Genomic DNA, 15,533 nt, shown 5'->3' on the forward strand with positions numbered 1-15,533 from the left:
ATATGTAAATTTGGAATGCATTGTATTATATTCATGCATGCATATAGCATAATTTGGTTAACTTCATTACCCAGTTTTTCCTGTGTCCCTTCCCCTCAGTGGTTCCCTATTTCTATTCTCTTGCTCTTTCTTCTATTTTTTATGAGATCCTGTTTTATAAATTCCCCTTTCCTATTTTTTTTAATCTTAAGGAACCTAGGTTCCATACTATCATGCTAAGTGAAATCCCCCAAAACCAAAGGTTGAATGCTCTTCCTGACGTGCGGATGCTAACACACAAAAGGGGAGAGGTAAATAATAGAAGTTCAATGAATTACACAAAGGGAAATGAAGAAAAGAAAGCAGAAATAAGAATAGGAAAGACAGTAGATTGAATGGGACATAACTTTTCTGTGTTCATATATGAATAAATAACACACTCCATATAAATACAATATATCAAATTACACTCTAAAGTCATATATATCTAAAAAGAATAAAAAATAGAATGATTATTAAAAAATACTTTTCCCTCTAGTTTTCACATAAGAGAGAAAAATTCAACTTTTGACTTTCTGAGTCAAATTTATTGCATTTGGCATCAAGTACAACAGTTGTTTTTAAATCCATGCCTAACAAACACAACACAGGGATCACTTGTGGGCTTGCTTCTGTTGTATAGTTTTTCATTTGTAGCATATCATTTACATATATAAATACGTAATGTTATTTATACTTGTTTCAATATGTTAGTGTTTGCTTTATGTATTATAAAATGCATGCTTAATACATCACACTCTATCTTGAAATTCTATGCCATTTATAAGAAACTTCCAAGAGTGTATTTCTATTTCTCCCTATCTCTTGTAGTATTCCAATTTTACATATAAATATGATTAAAATTATAGAATTAATTTCTAATATTTTTCCTTTAAACAATTAGCTATGTTTTAATGAAATGTGAAAACTCAAGCAAAACTTGTCTTTTCTGTTTTTCCTCACAATGAGCACTTGTGGTCCATTAATTAGTTTATGTAGATTGGTGATTTTCTCAGTGGTGATTTTTGACTTCTTAGGAGATTTGGTAATATCTATAGGCATTTCTGGTAGTCACCTCTAGGCTTGGGTGGAAATGATGCTCCAGTTGTCTAGTTGATAGAGACAGAAATGATGACAATACTCTACAATGTCCATGACAGTCACTTCCACAAAGTATTATGGGTTCTCCATACTAACTATGTTCTGACATTAAGTCAATACTAATAGGCAGGAGAAACTTTGGTTAAATTCATGCATTCACACTAAATATAGAAGTGCTGTACTGTTCTTATTTGTCTATAAAATTCTTAATTTCACTTTGATTTTTGAAGTATATTTTCCCTAGGCATAGAGTTCTACATTGAGAGTATTTTATTTTAGGACTTTAAAGACCTTTTCCAGTTTGCATAATTTTTATCAAGTCTTTATTTATTATTCTACTATGGGTAACATATATATCTTCACAGGCTATTTTAAGGTATTCCCCTTTGTCTCTGGGTTTCAGAAATTTGAATATTGCATGCCTTGATTTGATTTTCTTTGTGTTTATCCTTCTTGGGCTATATTGAGATTTTAAAAGTCATATAAATACTATCAAGTTTGAAAAATGTTTTACACTATATCTTTTGATTTTTTGTTTATGCTCTCTGAACTTCTAGAACGCCAACTACATTCATGGTAGACTACTTTCTAAGTCCCTACTCATGGATTAAATGTATCTGTTATTTCATGTGCCTATAATTTTCTTCTTCAATGCTAAATATTTGGAATTTTACATTGTTGAGTAATGGATTTTGTTGCATTTTTAAAGCTTACTTGGCTTTAGCCAATAAGCAATGAAGCTATTGACACAACAGTTTATCTTATAAAATTTGTTTTAGATTATTTTAGGACAGTTTTAAAGTAATCCTCACTCTAGAACTAGTTTAGTCTTATCATTTTTGTATCACCCTTTTAAATTCTCTGTTGAATATAGCATGTATCAAACAAGAAAATGTGCAGGTCTGCATGAATTTTGAAAAATATTTCCTTATATTTCTCATTAATTTTCCATCACTCATGTTGTTATTTACTTGGATTCATAAGAGTTTTCTCCTATAAAAGTAGAGATTGCCATTCAGGAAAAATCTCAAATGGTATTTTTTGAAATTTACTGAAAATCATTCTCAGCTTAGCTGCCCTGGCACCCTGATCTGCAAATTCTAGCCCCATCAGTCTCCTTGAATTCAGTATCTGTCTTATGTATTCAATGAAATTACTGATCTTTGTTTGATTTCCTTTTTCTTTAACATAGATCAGAGATTGACCTCATGCAAAAAGTCAGGTTATTAGAATTTTTTTTTTCATTTGTCTATTATTTTTCAAATCATGCACTTGTTATCTAGTCTCTGAAAAGTTCTTAATATATTTCAATTTCAAGTCAAGAAAAGAGGGACCGTCCTGTAGCATTTACCTCTTTAGGAGCAGAAATAGAAATCTATTGTCTGTATTTTTATCTCGGTTTTCAGGCACTTCATTTTATTTCCTTGTTTCCTTGTATGTTATCCTTGTGAATATTTTATCCAAAACAAATCACTGAATCTGAAAAATTGTTGAGGCTGAAGGTAATATATTTTATTCCGGAAAGAATTTGATTGATTTCTGGTAATTAAGCTAGAGGAAGATTGCAACCTATACTTACACTAATAGATTACTGTAAATTCAATTGTATCATACATATAAAACCAAATTTTGTACAATTGTTATATATCCCAATATATAGGGATAACTATAATATCTTATATTAGTTTGGTGGGACTTCCATAACAGTTTACCATAGAATGATTGGCTTAAACCAGAGATACTTCTTTTCTTAGAGCTCAAGAGGCTTAAAGTTCAAGGTTGAGGTGTTGTCAGGGTTGGTTTCTTCAGAAGCAGTCTCTTCTTTGCCTTGCTAATGGTCATCTTCTTTCAGTGTCCTACATGGTCTTCCCTCTGTGCATGCCTGTACCATATTTTTTTTTTCTTATTGACTCCAGTCATGTTCAAACAAGGCCTACTCATATGACCTAATTTTCTACTGATTACCTCTTAAAAGACATTATCTCCAAATATATTCTAAGGTGCTGGGGGTTAAGTCTTCAACTCATGAATTTTGGGAGTCACAAATCTGCATATAATTTATGAATATGGTAAATAAGTGAATGTACAGAATAGTGTGTGTAATAACATTTCACTTGCTTTTGAAGCATTTGCATATGTAAGTTTGTAAATTTTGGTTAAGGTTTCAAGGAAAGTATTAATAATGATTTTTTTCTGAAAAATTGGACTGAGGGAGACAGCCAAGAGTAGGGGTATAACTTCACTTGTTAAATCTTTCTTGCTGCCTTAATCTTTTACTATACTTTTATAATGAAGAATAATAGCATTTATCTATTATACAAAAGGTATAATTTTATAAATTCTAATTTTAATGATGTAAACTATGGCTTAAATTTGCCTGGTGTCAATCAGTTATATCCTGATAAATCCAGGATCACAATACAAGTCAAATGACTGTCGTGCCAATGATCTTCTATGCCTGCCAAGTAGTAATTGGATATGTAAATCTTAATTCTCCAGTTTTCTATTTGCATAGGTTATTTGAACCATAGGATAATGTCTTAATGAAGCTGTTTTAAAAATTTCATTGATCATCATCTTGGTCATTTCAAGTTTCCAGGAACAAATTTAATGACTTTCTTTTAGGATAAAACAACTCATTGTGCATATAGTTCATGCTGTCTTTAAACTTCACCTTCTGCCTTCAACTATTCTTTTACCATGTCTCTTACTGTGGACATTTTGCAAACTTCAGACCTCCGTGATCTTTGGTTAAATGTATAAAGCCTGATGTTCATCCAACTTCTAATCTAATAGTAATTCTCATTTTCTTTGTCACTTGGTACTATGATAATAATATTTTCAATTATCATTACTGCATTGACATTCTTTGATGGATCAGACTCAGCCCAGTGTCTCCATATGATTCCCAGAAATATGTACCTAACATTTACAGATCCCTCACATGGTGTTCTCTCACTTGAACAGAGTTGAGAAAATGCAACTTTGAACAATACCTTCATGTGAGAGACTGTGTACCTTACTGTGAACAGTCAAATGTCACTTCATTACAGGGATCTTCACTCTAAACACAGGAGCTCTTTGCCTGAAATTAGAAAGGACCTGGTGTGGCAGAAGCAGCAGCAGGATTTCAAAGAACTTCACTTTTAGGTGGCATGGACAATTTGTTCTGAAACTGCACATGGTTTTGAATTTATTCCTTTTAAGTGACTCTCTCATCTAGTTCTGTGAAGATGGAAGACTCAATTAAGGAACCACTGTGTGGCAGTCCCAACTGGGTCCTTTATCTTGCTCAGTATGGAGGAGCAAAAAAAAGACTCCCTGTACAAAATGTGCCGTAGCGGTTCCACTTGACCTTTCTTTACTGACTAGGTTCATTCAAAGTTGTTTTTTTCTTTCTTTCTAAGGGAGGAAACATAAAAGGCATCAAATGGTTTAGTTGTTTCCTTTAAGCACAGTGGCTGTAGAGGGAAGAGGTCGTTATGCCATGGTGTTCAGAGAATGGTTCATCCTTTAGAGATTCTTTTAGGAGGCTGCTGAAGTATCCCCTTCCCCTTCACTACATTGCCCCATCCTTTCTCACTCAAATTCAGTGGTCTTACCTGCTTTAGCCAACAGAGTTCAAAAACAGAAAATTCAGATTGACTAGGGTGGCGTCAAGAGAGGAAAGAGAGCAGGGTGTCACTTGATCCTAAGGACCCCATAATTCTTAGTTGACAGAGTGAAGGGAATGGAAATCAGCCCTAAGAAAATCTGTATTTCCTAAACAGGTAAAATGGATCTTCAGTTTTGTAAAGGATTGACTGCAGAGGCACTTCAGCTAGTAAGTTTCCATGTTGAATTCTAATTGCTCTCATTGACAGAAACAGAATTACAAACAGGTCTTGCAAAGAGAGAGAGGATTGTGCCTTTTGTTAAATAAACTTATATAAGGCCCTTAAAAATGGGATATGGAAATGCTATTGCATAAGATACTCACCTGTGGTGCTGAAAACACTAATTAAACAATATATATTAACCTACAAGTAAAAAAGTAATTAATCTCTACTATGTTTATGTTTGATTCCTGAACTCTCCTGTTAGGTTTCAAACAAGGAGGGCTAGGAGTCCTGAGAAACTGGTAAGAGAATGTGATGAGATTGCAAGAAGCAACCTAACCCGTGCATTTGTGGTTTTATTTGTCATAGTTATTGAAGTTTACACAAAGATAAGATTTATTAATTGTGCTACCCATTTTTTACTAAATTAAGCATTATAACTTTTTCATAAATTTGTTCCAAATTTTACATGGAGAAAACATAAAACAAAAAATACAACACAAGCAAATATCAACAAAACAGAACAATATGAGTTATCAGTTTTACCCATGAATGAGTTTTTTATCATCCCTACTAAAAATCAAAGACTGAGATGATTGAATGGTTCTTCCCATATTCAATTATCATAGTTTAAAATAAATCATTGATAACAACTTCATGAAACCACTATGGATTTTTGTCCTGTGAGTTAAAATCACAGAAAATTATTTTGAAATATTTTTTTTCATTTTTACTTCATCTTCTAAAATATTGTATTTTTGTATATTTTTCTGATATATACCATAATAGCACAGTCATTGATATTTATATATATATAATAACAATCATACTTCGGGACTATTTATTTCAATTAATTGTTAATACAATGCATCATCAAAAGAATTTGGAGACTGCTGATAAAATTCATACTTCTCTCTCTGACCTTGTGATAAAAGCCAAGGAAAGTCCTTGTTAGTTATCCCTGGAGCAAATCTCATGCTTTCATAAACAAACTGTTTACTACAAATTTCATTGGTAAAATCTAAAAATTATATTATGGCTATTGCTCCTATAACTTTTCCAGCCTGGCCCCAGAAAAATGTCTGCACAAAATCTACACTGAATTCCTAGTGATCAGACCAAAGCCCCATTCAAGGAGGGAGACTGACCCTCACAGCTTCCCTTCTTCAGTGATTAGAAAATTCTCCAAGGAGAAAAGGAATGCTTTGTTTTGGGGTAAATGGTGCATTTCACAACACATGAATATTTTATGATGATGTTGGTATCTACTAATAGATATTGAAGAGGGCCATCTCTCTTAGAAAAGGCTACCAAATCTCAATATGAACAAATAAGCTGCATTAGCCAATCATTTCTATGGATTCCAAGACAGGGTGGCAGAAAACATGGTTCATTCTTTTTGTTCTGCTGTCCAAAGTTTTGGATGAGTGCACCCATTGCCCTTTCCTGAGATTTCCATAAGATCAGCATTCTATACTCCTGATCTTGGCCAGCCTTATTTCTACCTTGTGTCTCTATTGTAAAACACTCAAAGACTTTGTTCTGACAGCTATGTGTATGTTCATGAATAAAATTTACTACTCTGCAGGATTTGGGTTTATAGCATCTGCCTGGATTGTACTTATTTAGGTGGAATGCAATCAACCATGACTGTAAAAAAATAAAATAAAATAAAACCCACTGTATTATTTTTATGCATTGAAGCTACACTATTCATATTCTGCTAAGAACAGAAAATGCACATATGTGCACTGGAAAGATACAGTTTTTGGAAACTAACCATGCTTTCATAAGAACTACTTAAGCTTCTTTTGATCCTTACAATTGGCATGATTATTTTTCTGGGTCAAAAGAAAGATATGGCATTGGTACATCTACATTTTGTCTAGAATATGAGATCAAGAAAGTCATGAACACTCTATTTGCAAAACTGGATAGTGAAACTAACCTTTGGGAGAACTTAATGTCCTTGAGCTCTTATTTGCTTCTAGTACATTGAGTGAAATTCACTTAGATTTATTGTTATTAAAATTCTTCATCATCACTATCAGCATCATTATCACCCCCAAGTGTACACAGCACTTTTCTTTCCAGATGCTTAAGTTGTTTTACTTATATTACTGCAGTCATTCTTAAATATGCTTAAAATATCAGCTCACACATTTACCCCCATAATACCTCCCTATGGAGAAAAATGAAAAGTAAAATGATTTAAATTGACATTTTTCCCTCAGTCTCTGGCCAGAGAAGCCAGTGGCTATTCCAAGGCCATATGACTTCATTTGTCCTTATAGTATTCCAGTGAGATAAGAAAGTGGAAGGCATTTACATCCTCTAAAAATGAATTAAGCAGAGGTGCAGAATATAAAAGAAGATTCATCCAAGGACACATTCTGAATTAGCAACATGCCCATAAGTTAGCCCAAGCCTTCTGATTTTTGCACCAATCTTTTTCCTGGTCAAGTATCCAAATTAAGTGATCTAGATCTTATTAAGTTCTATTCTGATCTTTTGCAAATATGATAAGTATACACCTTAGGAGTGACTAGTAGGGCAGGCATAAGTATGTTTAATAAGATAGTCATAAAGGCTAATGAGGAAAAAAATCATTTTGTTCTTCAGAAAGATAGAAGTATATTTGAAACAAGGGTCAGTACAGCTTTTGATAGCTATATTTCATTGGGTAACTTTTTAAATTTTCTTGAAGTTGAGGATTCTCATCAAGAATAATTTTAAGGGTTCAAATTATTGCAGAATTGTTTTAAGTATTAAATATGATTATCTGGTACATGGCAAGAATATCATGTTTTATAGTTGCTGTTATTGTTTATTGTCATTATTATTTCTTTATTATTTTAATGGCACTTTCTTTGGAGTGCAAATACACTTGACTACCACTTACGCTTGGTAGGCTTTGATTGTTACCATCCTGTGTTATTTGGTTGATTTTTAGTTCCATGAATCTTACTCCCATCATTTTGATTCAACTTCCAAATTTGGGTTAAGCTTTATTCCCAATTCAGAACATCTTGTCAGCAACACTGTGATGAATGTGGATAATTTAAGTGAAACAACCCCAGATATCCCTGCCTAGGGATACTTGTCTATAGTAAGCTCTTTTTTTGCATAAATGTTTTTCTTCCTTGTGATAAGATCCCTGTCTTGAAGTATATTTGACTTCTATTTGCCTTTTAAAAAAAAATCTGCAGTCATGTGGGTCCCATAAGCCCAGGATAAGTTTTTATTTGATTAGTTTCATAATTCTGAAATCTATCCTTGACCTAATGATCTGCCCCAGATCCATGTGGTTGTTGTTTTCTTTTTGCTAGATTCATTGTATATTCTCTTCCCGGGATTTTCTATGGAGTCTTCCAGAATTAAGGGGCAACTCATCCACTGGATCACGAATTATCTTCCCAGTGTCTGAACCACATGATGGTCAACAGATACTCTGGATAGAACAAGTTTCTGTCTCCATGTGCTTCTTCTCAGTGCGGCAAACATTGATAGTACCTTCTTCAGGACTGTCAGCATGCTCAAACATTACATCTCCCTGCTCCCTATTAGGACTCTTCTTTTCCTGGATTCCCGACAGTCCTTTCTGAACTAAACAAGATTTGGGGCTGGTATTGGTATAATAGGAAATTGAGATTATATTACTGAATATTGCTGGAAGGTTGACACTGTAAAGAGGTCTAGATGGAAATCTCAGGGACATTCTGAAAATGCTAAGAATGAGAGTAGGTGTGATAAGGTGGCTAAGTGAAGGTATGAGCCCATGATGAGCATAGAACTTCAGGTCTGTTTATTAATGGTTTTCAGGGACACCACCTTTTCCCCTTATTTTCCTCTATTCCTAATAAGGTGCTTCTTTAATCACAGTTGCATGGTCCCAACAACATTACCAGTTACCTGATAGATCAAGATTTGCCATGATTTAGTACACCTTGTGAATTTTAACAGAACTCTGTGGGTCTTTCTAGAAGCAACAAAATAGACTTCTTAATGCAGCTTTATCTCTCCTTTTATGAGGATCTAGAACAAAATTCATTTGCTGCATTTGGATTCACCATTTCATTATGATAAGTGCTGATGGTTGATTTATGTGTCAACTTGTTGAGTCATAGTGTGCCCAGCTATTTAGTTAAACACTACTTTTGAGTATGTCATGAGGATTTTTCCAGATGAAATTAGTATTTGAACTGGTGGACTGAGTGAAGCAATTGGCCCTCCCTATTATGGGTACGCACCACCCAATCTGTGGAGGGCTCAATAGAACAAAAAATCAGAGAAAAGCATATTTTACAGTCTCTCTCTCTCTCTCTTTCTCTCTCTCTCTCTCTCTCTCTCTCTCTCTCTCTCTCTCTTTCTCTTTGACTGTCTTCAAACTGACATATCAGTCTTCTTAGATTCTTTAACTGGGACTTACACTATCAGCTTTCCTGTTTCTCAATTTTTCAAATGTGAACTATACTTATACAATCAGTTCTGCTGGTTCTCAGACCTTCAAGCTCATTCAGTGGCAGTGGTCCACTTTGTGCTTTGAATTAGCCCTTGCTGCCCTGCCACAGCAACTAATTGTTTAAAAGGACATGCTTCTTTCTCCCTGCCCACTCCTAATTTCTCCCTGTCTCTAATGTCAGGGGAAACAGGATTGCCTTTCATCCCCATCCTAAACAGAGTTATCTGTCCTTGAGTGCACACCCACAACAAGAATAAAGTAATTCAGACTTTTCAAATGGTACCAGAAGATCTCAGAAATGACTATTTTCCAAATTAACAAGTGAATTACTACTCTGGACAGAGCATGTGGAATGTAGCCTTTGAGTCACCTCTTTAAAAAAAAAAAAAAAAAAAAAAAAAAAAAAAAAAAAAAAAAAAAAAAAAACCTGTTCTCCAGGATGGGCAGGAGTACTTTTCCTTTGCTAGCAAAACAATCAGATTTCTTTTTCTCAAAACTGTATCCTCATTATTGGATTGGCATGGAGACAGGGACCTAGTTTTCAGTAATGATAGTAGAGGAAAGCGCTGCTAGCTTTCCTCAGTCTTCAGTTTGGGAGTGGTAGATCTTGTGACTTCTGATTGTTGCAACCACATAAGCCTATTCCTCAGAATATTTTTTCTCTATCTTTTCTATTGGTTCTATGTTTTTCTGGAGTACTACGTTTAATAGAGACAACAATTTTTATAAAAGGTTAAAAATGAAATTAAAAACAAAAAAAATAAAAAAAAGATTCCAAGAGTAAGCAGTATCATAGCTTATAACCCAGAAGCTCACTGGTCCTCCATGGTATCACTGCCAGCATTATGGAGGAGCCCTTGCATTCTGGTACTGCTAGCAAAACCATGACTTTGTCCTTGCTTCCAACTCCATGATTCTCATCAACAGCTTGATACCACGGGGCTGATCATTATGCCTTTATGTCTTTTGACATGAGCTCTCATCTCTTGCCAATATCCATATGGATTCAGGGAAGGAAGGGATTCCCTGCTCATTGACCACACCTAAACATTCTTTCCAGCTCTTGTTTCCTTAATAATATTTATTATTATCTTTCATTATTTCCATTTTTCTTAACTACAGTGTAAGTCAGAAACTATTTCTCTATCACTTATTTACTCTACCATTCATAGAAGTGAAACCAGTGCTGACACAGAATAGCATATTTATTCAATAATTAACTATAAAAGTAATATTGGTGATTTTAATAAGCTTTAAAAGCTTTTAACAAGCTAAATATTGTGCTAGATTGGCTGAATGTATTATTTCAGGGTTTCTTTTTACAATTCTAAGGAATCAGACTCTTTCATTGGCCCCATAGCATAGAAAAGTCGAGTACAGTTCTAAGGTCAGTCTATGGGTGATAGAGTTCACAATAGTTTCCATTCAGGCAGCTCTTGCAAACTCTTGACCTTCTGGATTTTGAACTTTGTGTGCAGATGCCATAGTAAAGAGACTATAATTTTGGGGAGCAATACTAATAACTCATTACATTAGACCACAGTTCTATTTGAATAGCCTTTAGAGACCCTCATTCCTAAGGACATTACCAAAACATAGGGGGTCTGGGGACTGGGCAATTGAGAGGTTCTCATATTTTCCAATAATGGTAACAACAAGCAAACCCAAAATTTGACAGAGAGCAGGAAGAAAAGAAAAAGCCTCAGTACCCTCATGGGATCCTAGACAATCCTGGAGAATGGACAATTTCTACACACATGCTAGACTGCCTCCACTCAGAAACCATTAGAGCAGGATGTGGGGCAGACTGTGAAACTTTTCCAGTTACACATGGATCCACCAAAACTGGCAGAAGCCTTACTGATACTAGGGCCTTAAGCACAACCTATTGAGGGGGGCCGTCTACTGGTTGAACAATAAGCTACTCTGACCAAAGGGCAACTCCCATGAAGCTAGGTATAAAAACAGAATCACTCACCTCCCTGTAGTCTGAAATACTGTGTACATGGACAAAGCTTCACGCTCATGAATAAACAGAAAAGAAATAGGCAAGCCACTAGTCCCTGGAAGAACATGAGTCAAACACATGAATTTGAACTGTGATAAAAGCCTCCAAACTAGCACATGTTCAATGAAAAATGGTAAAATCCATCTGGACATGGGTTTAATTATACCTTTGACCAACAGTGGTTTATGCTGACAAGAGGTGACGGCTAGGTCATCAGGCAAAATATAAAAATAAGAAACAAATTGTATAGGGACAGAGAAGTAACACACAGTGAAGGAAATAGACTTCAGAGTTAGTTCAGCCAAGTCATATAGTAAATAAATAAGTAAACGACAAAATACCAACACCCCATGAGGGTTGGTATAATAGAATAGCTATAATACATTACTGAAAACATCCAGTTTTCAAAAAAAAATTACATGAAATGAATAAACCAAAACAGTATGATTCATACACAGGGAAGAAAAGAAGTAGGTGAAAACTGCTTTTTTTTTTAATGTCAGAAAGTAAATTAACAAAACCAACAGTTCTCATAATTGACATGTTTAGCTAAACTAATCAAGAAAATAGAGAGAATAGTAGAAAATAGTCTAGTTATTATAATCAAGGCAAAAACAAACTATCACTAATAACCTTATAAAAAGTAAAAGAAAATGTTATAAATAATTCTATGCCAATAAGATTAATAATATAAATGATATGGACAAATTTCTAGAAAGACATAAAGTACCTAAAAACTGAAAACTCAAAAAGAAGTGGAAAATTTTACTAGACCAACCTATAATAAAGGATTAAATTATAAATTTGGGGAAAAAACCCCAAAATATAAAACACTGCACAAGAAAAATTCAGGTACAAATGGGTTCACTGATTAATTTTACCAAATTTTCAAAGAAAAACCAATACCAATGTTTCACAAACTCGTACAAAACTAGGAAAATGGAGAATACTTTCCAACTTATTCTAATATTATCCTAATACCAGAAGATATCACATTAAAGATCAAATATGCAAGAAAATAAATAAAAATAAACTCTAGACACTAAAATCCTTTATGACTAGGAATGCAAAAACCTTTCAAAAATATGAAACTGAGCTGGTTTCAGTGGTGTATGCCTATAATTCCAGTGGCTCATGAGGTTCAGGCAGGAGGATGGTGATTTCAAAGCAAGCCTCAGCAACTTAGTGAGGACCTAAGTCATTGAGCAATACTCTGTCTTTAAATAAAAAATAAAAAGTGCTGGGGATGTGGCTCAGTGACTAAGCATCTCTGAGTTCAATCCCTGGTACAAAAAAAAATTATCAAATTGAATTTAACAAGAATCTAACAACATATAAAGGGACCTACAGAAACTTTATACGGTGGGACAATTTAATAAATACCATATGCTCTGACATGTAGTGCACTATACAGTACATAGCATCACCTGTGAGGCATTTTGCCAAATAAATAACTTAAAAAGGAGAAAGAAGAAGAGAGGGATGGGGGGAGGAAGTTGTTAAGCTGAACATAAGTTTTTAGATCTAACCTCCAATGTATAGCATAATCAAGGACTAAATGAACAAATTAATTGCCACTGAAGTAAAAGAATAGGCAAAAAAAATGTGATGTACTCTGTGAGTAAAATGATCTGATCTCTTCAAGAAGTCAGTGTCTTAGGGGGCAATGTAAACTCTGTCACAGAACAAAAGCGACTAAAGAGATATCAGGAACAAAGCTCAAATATACAGACCTCACCTAACTTTTGCTTAAACAAAGAAATAACAGAATTAGAAAACATATTTGGGAAAAATCAGGGAAAATTGAATGAGGTCTGTACATTAGCTGATGTAAGGAATTGCTCTTTTTTGATGTAATAATGAAAAATAATGATTTTGTATGACAGTGTTCTTATTTTGGGCAGATGCATGCTGAAATATTTAGAAATGTTCTATCTATAAAGTTTGTTAAAATTTTCAACAAACAAACAAGAACAAAACAGACAGCTAAAGAGAGTATAAAGTATCAATACTTGAATCTACTTCAATAGTATGTGGAGTCTATTGGACTATTCTTTTGTCCACAACTACCATTTTTTTTTTGCAAGAAAAACTTGGAAAAAAATTTTTAGGGGGGTGCTTATTTTTATATTTTATTAAATTGTACCAAAAGGTATAAGACTTAACTTCATTAACAAACATTATGTTAAAATAACTCTGCTTCTTAATGTTTGTAGTAAACTTTTTGTTTAACTTTAGAGAAATAATTAATAAACTAATATTTATGTTTAAAATAAAATAATTTCATCTAAAATGTGTTGCTTCTGTTAGAAACTATGAAACACTAAATATCTCTAGGTGGTGAAATTCTGTGTAATTTCATTTCCTATTTTCTGATTATTTAATACTGATGCTGTACATTTATTAGCTCTTTATTCTAGGTACCATGCTACATTCTATACATATAATTTCTTATTGATTCCTTACAAAAACATCTGGGCTATTAGAGAGGTAGCACTGATGAAAGAGGAAAAAATAACGATAAAATTTTAAAAGGTTTTGAACCACCGTAAAATGGAGGAAGGATCTATTCAGGCATATTTGGTGGAAATTCCAAGTGTGAATAAGAGGCTAGCTGAGGGGAGCACCATGAGTTCATTTCATAAAATATAGGGACTCTAATATGCACAATAGTATTTCTTTCTTCTTGTTTCATAACCCGTGAGCTGAGAAGGTGGATGGATGAGTTGGTCCAAGACTGAGGTCAATAGGGTAAGTGCATTACAAAGAAAATAAGACATGAGTTTAATTATGTTGACAGAAGGAGAGATTGAAATAATGTGCCACATGATCCAGAGAAAGAATGAATCCTTGCTTGGAAAGTGGCAGGTCAGGGGCTGGGTTATCAGTACATGGTGGTCATCCACAACAAAGCAATCATTCCTCTTAGCCAGGTCATTAACAGAAGTCCAAATCTGTCCATTACTACATTCTCAAATGTACAAACTGCTCATTGCAGACAGTTTGGGAGAGATAGAATATCTACTTGCAGATCTATCTACTAACAAAAGCAGCGTCTGTGTAGGAAGATGGTTTATACCTAGAGGATGACAGCCTCCTGCATGTTTTGGATGAAGGTTATGGAGGGAAAGATATATGAGTTTCTCCCTTAAAAGTACATAAATGTGCCTGGCTTCCAAATGCCATCAAAGCTGAGAAATCAGGAAGAATAGATCATGTATCCAGGGCTGAAGACACTTGTGAAGTTTAAGAAAGAAATTCTTGATATAGGATAATACGTTTATTATTATCTTTTTTTGCTTTAAAGATTAGAAATACATTTTTTTTCCCGTGGAAAAGACCAGCCTATGATATATGTAGAACATAGCAAAGAAGCAGACAATTTTTTTCTAATTAAGCTTTGTTGGGAGAAGACTCTTGATAAGCAGAATATTAGCCTCTTAAAGAATGAAAAGAAGATAAGCTGAGTTCCTGTGTCTTATGGAAAGTATGGTAAATTCAGCCTGAAAAGTTGAGGTTTGATGCTCAAAATGCAATAGACTTTATCTATGTTAGATATACCTGATATTGTACACCTGCCAATAGCTATGGCTCCTGTGAGAATAGGACTTCTCCTTTTGACTGGCTCTATTTTCTTTTCTTTTATTTATTTATTTATTTATTTATTTTGTTGGTTGTTCAAAATATTACAAAGATTGCAGAATCACATCAGTTACACATCCACATTTTTACATAATGCCATATTGGTAACTATTGTATTCTGCTTACCTTTCCTATCCTCTACTATCCCCCCTCCCCTCCCCTCCCATCTTCTCTCTCTACCCCATCTACTGTAATTCATTTCTCTCCTTGTTTTTTTTTCCCCATTTCCCTCACAACCTCTTATATGTAATTTTATATATCATTGAGGGTCTCCTTCCATTTCCATGCAATTTCCCTTTTCTCTCCCTTTCCCTCCCACCTCATGTCTCTGTTTAATGTTAATCTTTTCCTCCTGCTCTTCCTCCCTGCTCTGTTCTTAGTTGCTCTCATTATATCAAAGAAGACATTTGTCATTTGTTTTTTAGGGATTGGCTAGCTTCACTTAGAATAATCTGCTCTAGTGCCATCCATTTCCCTGCAAATT

The sequence above is a fragment of the Urocitellus parryii genome, chromosome 14 (assembly GCF_045843805.1).
Source record: "Urocitellus parryii isolate mUroPar1 chromosome 14, mUroPar1.hap1, whole genome shotgun sequence".
Lineage (NCBI taxonomy): Eukaryota > Metazoa > Chordata > Mammalia > Rodentia > Sciuridae > Urocitellus > Urocitellus parryii.